Here is a 12,976-nt window from a genome sequence, read left to right as displayed (position 1 = left end):
CTTTGTTCATAATCGTGGGACCACAGAAAACTTTAGGTTCTACTGAATGGTTTTAATTTATTTCAGATAAATCTTCCACAAGTATTAATTTAATTGTCATTTCTGAACTCAAAAAAATTATTAAAGACTTCTTTTGCATTCAGCAAATTCAGTTTGACATATGTTTTGTGAGAGCTTTTGGTATGCAATAATGTCCCTCTGTTCCCTTTAGTAAATTTTATCTAACACTCATCGGATTGTCAAAAATGACAAAAGAGACAAATAGTAATTATTGGATATGAGAAAAGTGGCTCAGTGGTGCATTCTTGGTAGAGTAAGGAATCTGTTTAATTTCTGGAAAATAATTTGGTACTGTATCCAAAAAGTCACTAGAATATACTAGTTTAGTATATACTAAAGTGTACATCCCCTTTGACTCAGTGTTAAAACTATTAGGCATGTAACTCAAGATAGTCAAAGATGAGGAAAAGACTACACATATGTGAAAGAATATGTATAGTAGCATCAAATTTTGTTGTAATTAAGAACAAGAAACAAAATTGTTGTCCAGTAATTGCAGAATAGCTAAACAAATCTTAGTATATGAATGTGATGAGATCTTGTTGCATCATAAGAAATTAGAAATATGAGAGACTCAGAGAAATATAGAGACATGTATTAGTACAGAGTGATGTTAAGCAGAATTAGGAAAACAATTTATGCAGTGTCTACAATAATATGAAGGGGAAAATTCTGAACTCTGACCAAAGTAGCAACCAATTATGATTTCTAATGAAACAGCTTTCCTTGAGAGAAAGGTACTATAGAAAATCAAAAATGTATTCCCTCATAGGATCGTTGTATTGTTGAATTTGCCTTACTATACATATTTATTATAGATTGGTGTAAAGGAAAAAAGAGATCCTGTTGACAATGACAAGCAAGAACACATTTTTAACATTCCTAGAAACCTCGTGATTAAATTCCAATACTGCAGTAATCAGGAAAAAAAATAATTCAAATTGGGGCATCCAGGTAGCACAGCGAGTAAGAGCACCGGCTCCAGTGTTGAGAAGACCTGGAGATCGAATCCCGGGCTCAGACACTTAGCACCCACCCAGAAACACCTGGCCGTGTAACCTTGATCAAGTTACTTAACCCTGGTTGCTTATAAAAAAAATAATAATAATTCAAATGGCCAGAAGGGCAGAAATAAGAATCAAAAGACTTTTCGATGAGGACAAAGGATGACTAGAGAAACTGGAATTCTAACCTCACCCGTGTATATGATTTGTTGCTTCATTTTATAAAGTTAGGAAGCATGGATCATGAACCCAGAACCATCTGTCTAGCAAAGTTCTGTGTGTGCAATAAAGGTAAGAGTTGGCTATATCAGAAGCAAGTTAGCTTTGAAAAATTTTTAGAAGGCAGGTCTATTTCAGGGAAGTAAAAAAAATAAGTATTGAAAACAATTCATATTTCTCAAACCAAGAAAATCCAATTGCTAACAAACGGTGAGAAACCTCAGAGAACCATATCAGCTAAATCACTGTATGTCTCAGAAATGAGGAAAAAAGACTAGAACTGCAAAGAGTCAGTCAACAAGTATGTGCCAGGTACTGTGCTGAGTACTGAGGATGCCCCCAAAAAAATTCTGGAGGGAAGTTAGAGTAATCCCAAGTGAAGTTCCTTATCATTGGTGAAAAGGGAAATACTAAGTAAAGAAACCTACACAGGTCTCTTATAGAGGTAACTTATCTTCCATTTGGACCTGGCACAAGACATCTTCCTTCACGGTGGTAAACAACTTTGTCTAGCATATGTCCTAGTGATTTATATGTCATCTGACAATAATCAAAGACCTATAAATATGTGGTCTGATGTAGGGAACCATTTTCAGAAGCCTGTCAGTTACTTCCATATGTTTTCTTCCTGGAGACTGTTCTGGGCTGAGCCTGACATTTAGGTTCAATATTAGAACAAATTGAGACATTTGTGAGTCGTTCAACGGTCAACAAAAAGAGACGGCAGAACAGTATTGATAAAACAAGGGTCCCCATTGAGGACACTTCACACTGAACTTTACCTATTGTGACCTGCTAGCCAGGCATCAGATATGCCTTGGGAGGTCCTTGTGGCTGCTTTGTGATTAGGCAATAAGGAGCTGACATCAACATTCTGAGCCCTTAGTTCCCTGAGCCAAACAAATCTTAAGGAATATTTTCATACCTTGTAAGAAAAAGTTGAATCAGAGATTCTACTGCTTAATACATAAGCTGCAGTTATCTTCATGGCAATCTTTTGGCTTATGCTCTATATGAACACCACAAGCCAAAGTAAGTGCCACATAAAATAGTGTCTTGTGGCCTTTGGGCAAATAATGAAACCAAGTATTAAATTTTTTGTCACCTCTCCAAAAAGGACTAACTTTTGTCTTGTAGTTTTATTTGTCATGAAAATACATCAATATTGAGCAAATATTTCACATTTAGAATATCTACAACTAAGTTAATATTTATAGAAGTCGGGCAAGTCATGTAACCCCAGTTGCCTTGCCTTCCTCCAAAAAAAGTTTTCTAGAAATTTAAAAACTCATTTTAGTACCTTCTCCCCTATTTATTCCACTTTTTTCCTCCACCAGGCTATAGAAGTGGAAGGGGGCCACTTCTAAACTTTACTTTTCTTTTGTTTCACATATTGTCATGGGCAAAGAACTCTCCATAGTGGATAATCTGGGGACGATAAGCCCCTCTGGTCTTAGCTAGGTTGATCCTTGGAAGATTTAGTCTGTTACTAGGACCACACTAGAAGCCTTTCCAGCATTTTATTAGGACCTGACAGAGCTTACATTCCACTAGCATAGCTTTCAAGAAACCAGGGGCACCTCAAAGCTAAGCTGAGGCATTATAAATGAATATGGGTATGAAAATATTAAATATTCACAAATGGAATATATCAGTCCATTAAAAAGATCATAACTAAGGGTTTCTAAATGGAATATAAGCATGGTTTAATTCTAGGAAAGCAGTGAGTCTAATAAATAATGTCACTGGGAGGAAAACTTAAAGACTACATTAATATCATTAGATTTAGAGAAATCCTTTCAGTTAAATAATATGTGTGCAGTAATGTATGACAATATTGAAATACATAAGAATAGAAGCATGACATGATTTTTAAGAATGTTTGAAAGGAGGGGCGGCTAGGTGGTGCAGTGAATAGAGCACCAGCCCTGGAGTCAGGAGGACCTGAATTCAAATGCAGCCTTAGACACTTGACACAAAAAATTAGCCATGTGACTTTGGGCAAGTCACAACCCCAATTGCCCTGAAAAATGCAAAAACAAAAAAAAATGTTTGAAAGGAGCTAAGAAAGACAAGAAGGCATTCCCATTAAAAACAGGTGTTAGAGGGGCGGCCAGGTAGCACAGCGAGTAAGAGCACCGGCTCCAGTGCTGAGAAGACCTGGAGATCGAATCCCGGGCTCAGACACTTAGCACCCACCCAGAAACACCTGGCTGTGTAACCTTGAGCAAGTTACTTAACCTCAATTGCTTAGGGGTGGCCAGGTGGCTCAGCGAGTAAGAGCACCAGCTCCAGTGTTGGGATGACCTGGATAGAATCCCGGGCTCAGATACTCAGCACCACACCCAGAAATCACTGGCCGTGTAACCTTGAGCAAGTTACTTAACTCCAATTGCTTAAAAAAAAAACAAACAGGTGTTAGAATTGTCCAGTCTTCACACTCCCATCGAGCTAAGAAATCTTAGTAATATAGCAGTAAAACCTGAAAAAGAAATTAAAGGAATAAGCATCATTAAGGAAGTATTAAAAAAAAGTTCTGTTTTCAGGAAACACTACATTCTTAGAAAGCCCAAGACAGTTCACTATAAAAAATATATTTATTAGAAATGCCCCTCTTCATAACTGAGACAAAATACAATATTCCTTTTCCTTTCAGCTTTTTATGATTTAAAAAAATATATTTAGATGGCTAAACCCATTGAGTGTTGTGATAACTGCATTTCTTGACATATTATAAAATGGGGTTTCTCTTCTCCAATTTTTTCAAGCATAGGCTTACAAAACACTAGCTGTTCACGTACGTGTGTGTACATGTGTACACACATACATATACATGTATATACATATGTGTGTATATGTATGCACACATTGATTTCTCTTTTTGGATTCTGAAATTCTGTTCCCTTTTTCTAGTATCAAAGCTTTTATAATTTTTCTTTTATAGCACATTTTAATGTAAATAACATATTCCTTCAGTAAAGTAACAGGATATAAGGTAAACCTACAAGTCATTATAAGTTGGCGGTATAATACAGTAGAGACAGTACTGGGTCTTAAATTGGAGTTCTAGAATTCAAATCTCCTCTATGATACTGCCCATATGACCCTGTCTGTAATATGTGTGAATTGGACTCTGAGGTCCCTTCCTGCTCCAGTTCTATAATCCTTTGTGGTCTTCATTGCTATATATTATAAGAATCAAAGAAAACTGATGGAAATTTTGTTGTTGTTCAGTTGTTTCCAACTCTCTATGACCTCATTTGGGGTTTTCTTGGCAAAGATGCCAGAGTGGTGGAATGGAATGCCAGGCCTGGAGTCAGGAAGATTCATCTTCCTGAGTTCAAATTTGACTTCAGACACTTACTAGTTGTATAACCCTGGAAAAGCCACTTATTTCTGTTTGCCTCAGTTGGCTCCACTGTAAAATGAGCTGGAGAAAGAAATGGAAAACTACTCCAGCATGTTTGCCAAGAAAACCCCAAATGGGGTCACAAAGAATTGGATGTGACTGAAATAACAAAACAACAAAAGGAAGCCAGAGGGACCAGTAGCCAAGAGTGCAGAAGGGAGAGCATTCTAGACATGGAGAGCAATTGGAGACAAGAGATGGAGTGACTTGTTTGTGGAACAGCCAGGGGGACAGTGTCACTGGATCCAAGAGTTTATATTGGGGAATAAGGCATAAGAAGACGAGAAAGCTGTCATGGCAGCATCTGCTCTGAAGAATGCCAGAGAAATCTTTTACCCTAACACTTGACTGGGAATCAAGAGACCTGGATCTACCACCTTACATACTCAATGGGACCTGGATTCAAGTTACCAGATTCACTTCTTTAGCCTCAGTTTCCCTGTCTATCAAACTGGTTCCTCTGTGATCTCTTCCAGTTCTTGTATTTCATGGTATTTTATTTTTGTGAATATTGCAGGTGGTTATAGGAAGTATGTTTCTGGAATATAAACACTTCTTATAATATACAAAGCACTGAATGTCCTTTTAGCTCCCTATTCACATTGCTCTTCTTTTTCTGATGTCAGAAGTACACTGTGTTTTCTGTGTAGTCTCAAAGCTCATGTTGAAAAAACTGAGAATTTTGACCATTTTCATTATCCCATATGCTTAAGTCACAAAATCAAATGAGAGCTATTTTGTCCTTATGACCAAGGCTTCAGTGAGGACTGAATGTTGCTGGACAGTGCTCTGAGAACCTTTCTTTAGTTAGATCAAAGTGTCACTGAAATGGGTTTTGAGGGCTAGCACCTGGTGGTGTGTCTAGTGGTTTTGTGAGGAAAACAGTAAGTAAATGTTTAAACTTGCCCTGTTCGGTTGTGTTCAGAATATTCTTAAGGGTCTTAAGAAAAAGGAGCCAAAGTTCCTTCATATAGAAGACCAAAGATAAACAAGAAAGTCTTCTTCTTTGTTAAATCTACTGTCTGTATCTAAAACCAAAAGATAGTAATATCAGCAAGAAAAAAACACTAGAAACTTTCCCAGTAAGTGCAGCTATAAAGCATATGCTCTATCATCTCTCTCTACTACTCTTTACCCCCCAAAAAAGTGAACCTATGATTTCATCATTAATAATGATAACTAACATTTATATGACACTTATTATGTGCTATTATATACTGTGCTAAGTATTTTACAATTGTTAACTCATTTGATTTTCATAACAACCCCAGGAAATAGGTATTATCATTATCCCTGCTTACAGATGAAGAAATGGAGCCAAGCAAAGGTTAAATTGACTTGCCTAGGGTCATCTATAAGTGACAGAGATTGAAGTCAGGTCTTCCTGACTCCAGGTGTGGTGCTCTATACACTGTGCCACCTAACTAGGAGTTCCTAAAGACAAATTTCTACCAGTACAGGTGAGTACTTTCTCTGCAATTTATATTCTTAGGCAGGGTTCTTGGAGTACTGAGAGATCACATGATTTTCCAAGGGAAAGAGTTAGAATATATCAGAGTTGGAACTGAAGCCCAAGGTCTTCCTAAGTATAAGGACAGCACTCTGTCTACTATCCCCAATACAAGACCAGAACTCTGATCACTGTCCCCAATACTATTTTCTTTCTTTCTTTTTTCATATTCATTTAATAACACAAGTATTTCCATAACAGAGCAGAAATTTTTTAAAAGATGATTGCACATGAAATTACAAATCTATTATGTACAAGTTATGATATTCCTTTTAAATGTATAATAGAGTTGTCATGTAACTTTGTTTTATTTTCATTTTTTTCTTCCCTCCCTTTCCCACTCTAAAGATGGCTCCCATTAGATACAAATATCTATGTATTTGTATCTATATTTATCTATCTGTCTATCTTTGTAAAAACATTCTATACATCTATTTTTCAGTTCTTTCTCTGAATGAAGATGCTGTCTTCCTTCATAGGCCCTTTGTTCTAAAAATACTAGTATCATAATAAGGCAAGAGAAAAATTAAAGATATAAACATTGACAAGGAGAAATAAAATTATCCCTATTTGCAGACAGCATGAAATTTGACTAAGAAAACCCCAGAGAATCAGCAAAGAAACAAATTGAGATGATTACTAGCTCCCTAAATTAGTAGACTATAAACTAAATCCATAGAAATAACTAATATTTCTATGCATTGCTACCAGAAGTTAGAAAGAAGTGATAGAAAGAGAAATCTCATTCAAAAAGAACTTTAAAATGTACAAATACCTGGGAGTTAATTTTCTAGGACAGTTTTGGGACTTACAGAAATACAACTACAAAATACTATTTATAGAAATAGAGGAAGATTAAATTCTAAAATAGCTTACTTTCTAAAATATTATGGCCCTTAGAACTAGAGAAAAACCTCTTTATTTGGCAGATTTAAAAACACAGACATATATATACAGGGATTGCTTAAAATCTAGTTTTTATTCTTTTATTTGGGAATATCAAGTTTTCTCAACCAAAACACTGGCTGTGTGGCCCTGAAGAAGACTTGACCATCCATTTCCTCATTTGTAAAATATGAATAATACATTTAGGCTCTTTTTCCTCATTGGTAAAGTGGAGACAGCACGATGGAGAGAATAGAAGTCTGGATTTTAAATTTGAGGAACTAGAATAAATTCCATGTATGCTAAATACTATTTGTGTGTTTTGGGCAAGTAATTCAAATTCTTTTAGCCTGTTTCTTCATCTGTAAGATAAGGAGTGTGGAGTTAGACTGAATCACCTCTAAGGTACATCCCAGCTATATATTTATGAACTCTTATATGACCTTCCTCACAGGGTGGTTGTGAGGCAATCACTGGCCTTGTAGTTAAGAAAACTTGGGTTTGAATACTGTCTCTTATACTTGCTGATAGTGTGGCCATGGGCAAGTCACTTAGCCCCTCTAAGTCTCAGTTTCTTCATCCGTAAAATGGACATAATGTCATAGTACTTCATAAGATTATTGTAAGGTTCAATAGAGATAATATATGTAAACCATTTTTGTAAATTTTAAAGCACTGTTTAAATGTCACCTATTACTAATAGTAGTTGTAGGAGTATTAATAAATCTTAAAACACTATAAAAATGTAAGCTGTCATCATTAACATAATTATTAATATAATAGTGCCGTTAACTGGATGGCATCTTAAATTATTGTTTTACTCTACAGCATCATCCTTGCATTTACTTTCTTTTTTGAAATGTATTAAAACTTTGCATGAATTTTTTTTTAGAAAAAGAAAAATAGGAAGACAACCAATTAAAAGAGAATCATTAACCATGATGAGGCTCTACCAATATAACAAAAATGGTATCATCTAAGTTAATTTACAGGCTTAGTGCTATACCAAGGAGTTACTTTATAGAGTTAGAAAAAAATGATAATAAAATTCATTCAGGGGAACAAAATTTGTTCAAGAATCTCAAGAGAAATAATTAAAAACAAATGAGACTGAAGGGACCTAGCATTGCAAGATTTCAAAATGTATTATAAATCAGTAATCATAAAAACTTGACTACTAGTTAAAAATAGATAAGGAAAACAGACTAGATAAGCAAGTTACAGAAACAATCAAAAATAGCAGTCTAGGATTCAAGAAACCAAATCATAAAAATTACAAACAGAACTCACTATTAGATAAAAACTGCCTTAAAAACTAGAAAGCAATTTGGTAGAAATTAGGTTTAGTCTTTTATCTTATACTATATACCACATTAAAATTCAAATGGATACAAGACTTAAATGTAAAAATGTTACATAAAAAATAGAGGAGAAAAGAACTGTGGGTAGGAAGAAAATGTTAACCGACCCAGAGTTAGAGGTGATCATAAAAGATAAGTAGACAAGTTTGATTATGTAGAATTTAAAAGCCTTTGCATAAACAAAATCAGCGCAACTAAGAGAAACTTGAGTCAGAAAAAATAATTTCTGCTTCAAATCCTTATGATGAGTCTGAAATCCAAAAAAACCCCAAAAAGGTACCAGAGTGTCTTGTCATTGCCTTCTCCAGCTCCCTTTACAGATGAGGAAACTGAGGCCAGCAGGTTTAAGTGACTTGCCCAGAATCACACAGGTAGTTAAGAATCCGAGGTTATAGCGGCAGCCAGGTGGCGCAGTAAGAGTGCCGGCCCCAGAATGGGGAGACCTGGGATCAGTTCCGGCCTCAGATACTTAGCACCCACACAAAATAACTGGCTGTGTAACCTTGAGCAAGTTAGCCCCAATTGCTTAAAAAAATAATTAATTGATTAAAAAAAAAAAAGAATCCGAGGTTATGTTTGCACTCAGGTCTTCCTGACTCCAAGCCCTACACTGTGCCACCCAGTCAACCTAGAAAAATTTTATTTTAGAGTTAAGACAAACTGAATCGAACATTTGGGCATTAACCTATTGAGACATAAAAGAGACCTATACAAAGACATTCTTAACATAATTTTGAGAGAAATAAAGGAATAATTGAACAAATAGAGGCATCTTTTCTTGTTCAGGATTAGGTTGAATAAATGTATTTAAAATGTCGATACTTTCTCAACTACTTACTGATTAAATTATTGGTATTTTGACCAGTAGTACATTATTTTATAGGATGATGGAATATCATAGCAAATTTCATATAGGAAAATAGGTGAAGAAAATTAAAAACTATGAAAAAACTGGTGAAAATCTCAAAATGTACTATAAAAGAATAATTATAAAAACTTTGATGCTAGAAAAGGAACAAAGAAATAAGACAACACATAAAATAGTTAGGATTCCATTAAATCTATATAAAAACACTAGGAAATAGAATCCTCGTTTAATAAAACTGGGGAAAATGAATAATTTTATGGCAGAAAATGAATTTGACTTTCTACTTAATACCATCAACCACAACAAACTCTTTAATTCAGCAATCTAAATACTTTTGAAATTATTAAAAAATGGTGAGAAAAATAATATATTTGTCTCAGTTGTGGAAAGGAGGGGCATTTTTATTAACCAAATAAAAGAAAACTTTGGACATTAACTGTGGGTTTTGTTATACAAACAAAAGAGTTTTTTGTACAACAAAAAGCAGTAATTCTAAAATGAAAAGAAACAGACTGGGGGAAAAAGATTTGCAACATATATGTATGTATATATACATATGTATAAATCAAATAAAGCACTAACATTCAGAATAAGGAGCTAATACATAAAGAGATTAATTTTCAAAAGAAGAAATATACTTAACCTCATGAAAAGATATTGAAATGCCATAATCAGAAGAGCAAGTTTAAGAGATGTACCAGAGGGGTGGCCAGGTAGCACAGCAAGTAAGAGCACTGGCCCCAGTGTCAGGATGACCTGGGGATCGAATCCGGGCTCAGATACTTAGCACCACACCCAGAAATAACTGGCCATGTAACCTTGAGCAAGTTATTTAACCCCAATTGCTTTAAAAAAAAAAAAGAGAGAGAGAGATCTACTAGACTAGTAATAGTGGCCAGAAAAATAACAAATTTAATGTTGGTGGGGAAGCAACTGTTCTAACACATTAGAATGCCACAAATGTTTTAATGAGCACAATGGCAGGAAGCATGAGACACAAGACTGAACATTCTTTTCAACCCAGTGATTCTTTTGCTAGTATTTTATCATAAAAAGGAACTATCAATACAAAAAATATTTATAACCACTCCTTTAAATAGCAAATAAGGAAACATATCTGTTCCAGAATAGTTCAAATTAAGGTTTATTAATGTGAAGTAATATGGTGCTTTAAAATGGTAAATAAGATACAAAGAAATATGAAAGATTCTATACAAAATATAGGTCTTTGCAAAGGTGCAAAAATATGATCAACAGAACCATAACTATATGTATGATAACTACTATTATATTTTAAAAAGAAAGAAAACAAAACCAAAGGTTGCTGAACTTCAGACCTAGAAAGGAACAGAAAACAAAAGCTTGTTTTGCATAGTTTCATTTCCACTTTCTTTTTAGGTTTGTGATTGGGGGTTTGGTTTTGGTTTTTTGGTTTGTTTTTTTTTTTTTCTTTTTGGAGAGGGGAAGGCAGGGCAGTTGAGGTTAAGTGACTTGCCCAAGGTCACACAGCTGGTAAGTGTTAAGTGTCTGAGACTGGTTGTGAACTCAGGTCCTCCTGACTCCAGGGCAGGTGCTCTACTCACTGTGCCACTCAGCTGCTCCCACTTCTGCTTTCTTAAATGCTAAGGGTTTTGTTTCAGATTTTACTCCTTATTTTGTAATGTTTATTTTTTTGGTTAATGGTTGTAACGTGTATTAAGTTTTAGCAGAAAATAGTTCATATATCTAATACATAATACTTCTTACATCCCGTGGAAGGTATGTTTACTCTCTGCCAAGTCATGTTTTATATTTTGTTGTCAGTAAAAGATCAAAATGGCAAGGCTTGATGCACATGTAGATTTTTCAGGAACTACAGACTCAGAGGATAGGAACTGTTGTAATAAATGCTTTGGTAAATTGAATTGAATTGCCATATTATTGAACATATTACTGTACATGAATCTAGTAATTAATATATACTTATGGGCTGATTCCATATTTATCCAAGGGTAAATAGTTTTCTCTAAATAACCATTTTCCCTATCCATACCTAAGATTAGAAGTCAGCAATACATTCTTTGGCAATCCTTTTGGGTGATAATTTTTTTTCTCTTAAAAAAATTTATTTTTAGTTTTTAACATTTGCTTTTGTAAGATTTTGAGTTCTAAATTTTCTCCCTCCTTCCGCTTTCCCCTCCCCAAAATAGCATGCAATCTGATGCAGGCTATACATGTATGATCATATTAAACATATTTCCAAATTAGTCATGTTGTAGAAGAAGAAGCAGAACAAAAGGGAAAAATCATGAGGAGAAAAAAACAATAACAACAAAAAGAAAATAGTATGTTTTGCTCTGCATTCAAACTCCATGGTTTTTTCTCTGGGTGTGGGTAGCATTTTGCATCATGAGTCTTTTGGAATTATCTTAGATCATTGTATTGCTCAGAAGAGTTAAGTCTAACAGACAGTCATTGTACAACATTGCAGTTACTGTGTACAGTGTTCTTCTGGTTCTGCTCACTTTACTCAGTTCATGGAAGTCTTTCCAGATTCTTCTGTAGTCCACCTGTTCATCATTTCTTATGGAACAGTAGTATTCCATTATATTCATGTACTACAAATTCAGCCATTCCCCAATTGATGGGCTTCCCCTCAATTTCCAGTTCTTTGCCACCACAAAAAGAACTGCTATAAATATTTTTGTACATGTGGATCCTTTTCCCTTTTTTATGGTCGCTGTGGGCTACAGCCATTGTAGTAGTATTGCAGGATCAAAAGGTATGCACAGTATTATAGCCCTTTGGGTATAGTTCCAAATTGTTCTCTAGAATGGTTGGTTCACAACTCCACCAACAATGCATTAGTTCCAATTTTCCCACATCTTCTCCAATATTCATCATTCTCCTGTTTTGTCATGTTAGCCAATCTTATAGGTGTAATGTGGTACCTCAGAGTTGTTTTGACTTGCATTTCTCTAATCAATAGTGATTTAAAGTATTTTTTTCATATGACTGTAGATAGCTTTAATTTCTTCATCTGAAACTTGCCTATTCATATCCTTTGACCATTTACTAATAGGGGAACGACTTATATTTTATATATTTGACTCAGTTCTGTTTTTAAAATGAGACCATTATCAGAGACACTGGCTGTAAAAATTGTTTCCCAACTTTCTGCTTCCCTTCTAATTTTGGTTGTATTAACTTTGTGCAAAAACTTTTTAATTTAATGTAATCAGAATTATCTATTTTGCATTTCATAATGTTCTCTGTCTCTTGTTTGGTCATGAATTCTTCCCTTCTCCATAGATTCTCCATTAGATCTGGCATGTAAATTATTCTATGCTTTCCTAATTTGCTTATAGTTTCACCCTGTGTGTGTAAATCACGTACCCATTTTGACCTTATCTTGGTATACAGTATAAGATGTTGGCCTATGCCTAGTTTCTGCCATTCTGTTTTCCAGTTTTCCCATCAGTTTTTATCAAATAGTGAGTTCTTATCCCAGAAGCTGGAGTCATTGGGTTTATCAAACACTAGATTACTATAGTCCATTGACTGTTATGTGTTGTGTACCTTACCTATTCCACCTGATCCACCACTCAGTTTCTTAGCCAGTACCACGTAGTTTTGATGATTGCTGCTTTATAATCGTTTTAGATCTGGTACAGCTAGGCT

General features: G+C 34.9%; 1 protein-coding gene across 4 annotated transcripts in view; it reads left to right on the top strand.

Annotated features, from left to right (window-relative positions):
- ECI1 (enoyl-CoA delta isomerase 1) overlaps nucleotides 1-12,976 on the top strand; it is a 36,004-nt gene that overhangs the window by 15,676 nt on the left and 7,352 nt on the right. The gene's annotated exons all lie outside the window — the stretch shown is intronic.

The sequence above is a fragment of the Petaurus breviceps genome, unplaced genomic scaffold, assembly GCF_028583685.1.
Source record: "Petaurus breviceps papuanus isolate PSGF00001 unplaced genomic scaffold, PetGlider_PUasm1.0 138, whole genome shotgun sequence".
NCBI classification, from domain to species: domain Eukaryota; kingdom Metazoa; phylum Chordata; class Mammalia; order Diprotodontia; family Petauridae; genus Petaurus; species Petaurus breviceps.
The sequence above is the reverse complement of the archived record's forward strand: the minus strand, read 5'-3'. Positions and strand labels throughout refer to the sequence as shown.